This window comes from Bidens hawaiensis, unplaced genomic scaffold (genome assembly GCF_021521415.1).
Source record: "Bidens hawaiensis isolate Kalapana, Puna unplaced genomic scaffold, B.hawaiensis_p1.1 tig00026639_1, whole genome shotgun sequence".
Classification (NCBI taxonomy): Eukaryota; Viridiplantae; Streptophyta; class Magnoliopsida; order Asterales; family Asteraceae; genus Bidens; species Bidens hawaiensis.
This window is the reverse complement of record NW_027494291.1, coordinates 302,091-303,745: the sequence shown is the minus strand read 5'-3', so window position 1 is coordinate 303,745 and position 1,655 is coordinate 302,091.

The window sequence follows — 1,655 nt, the reverse complement described above, 5'->3', positions numbered from 1 at the left end:
CCATTAAAAACGTGTGACACTAAATTTTTTAGTGGCATACGCAAAGTACCACTAAAATAATAAATTAGTGGCATTAAAACTATGTGTCACTATAAATGTGATATAAGGTAAGACGGCATATGCAAAGTGCCATTAAAAACCTAAATTAGTGAGACAAAAGCTAAATGTCATTAAAAACGTGTGACGCTAGATTTTTAGTGGCATACACAATGTGCCACTAAAATCATAAATTAGTGGCATTTAAAAAGTGCCGCTATAAGTGTATTATAAGCTAAGATGATATGCGCAAAGTACCATTAAAAACGTAAATTAGTGGTACAAAAGTTAAATGCCATTAAAAACGTGTCACACTAGATTTTTTAGTGACATACACAAAATACCACTAAAATCATAAATTAGTTGCATTAAAATTAAGTGCCACTATAAATGTGTTATAAACTAAGATCGCATACGCAAAGTGCAATAAAAACCTAAATTAATGACATAAAATGTAAATGCCATTAAAACGTTTGACACTAGATTCTTTAGTAGCATACGCAAAATACCACTAAAATCATAAATTAGTGGCATTAAAAATTTAAAACTAAGTGTCACACTAAATATGTTATACACTAAGATGGCATACGCAAAGTGCCATTAAAAACCTATGTTAGTGGCACAAATGTTAAATGTCATTAAAACGTGTGACACTAGATTTTTAATTACATAAGCAAAGTGCCACTAAAATCATAAATTAGTGGCATTAAAACTAAGTGCCACTAAAAATGTGTCATAAGCTAAGATAACATACGCAAAATGACATTAAAAACCTCAATTAGTGGCACAAGAGTTAAATGTCATTTCAAAATGTGTGCCACTAAATAGCCTCTTTTAGTAGTGATTTCACTAAAAACATCCAAACAATTACAATGAGGTTGCAGGTAAACGTGCAATAAGCTGTGTCGCAACTCTTTTTTGGAGAAATAATATATTTCTCCAACTAATAATATCTTTCTCCAACTAATTTTTGATGAAAATTGGGATTATCTCATAGAATAGTAATCAACTTTTGAAAGTGTCTCAAGGTCAATGGTACAATTGTTTGTTCTATTTAGGTCACTAAGTTTTATTTTATGTTTCAATAATAGGTTTTTTACCTTAACAAAAGGTCATCCATTCTATATGTTATTTTATTCAAGTTTTTTTTGTTAATGTTATGAAATTACAAAATATAAAAGCAAAAAAGAAAAAAAAACAATATAAAGTCTTTTTAACGAATTGAAATTTTATAAATTGAAATTTTGACGAAATTTGAAATTATATATATACAATTTTTAACTTTTGTTACATTAAAGTATTGTACATTGTGCTGATGTGGTTGTACACTTGGTTTGCACTCAGTGAGCTTTATGGACTGTCTTCTTTGAGTTTCCCTTTCCTTCCTCATCATAAAAGGAATCGAAGCCAACCCCTATCCCGTTCGTCATCTTTGGCTTACGATGATTTCGATTTCAGATGATCGATCTGGTCTACGGCGGTTTCTGATTTCAGCAAGATAAAAAAGAGAGTCCGAGCATATCGAATGGTAAGTTTCTAACTTCCAGATTAGGGTTTGAGTTGAGTATGTTTTAGCTTCCATAGCAGATTGAGTTTTGAGTTAGTTTAGAAGGACAATA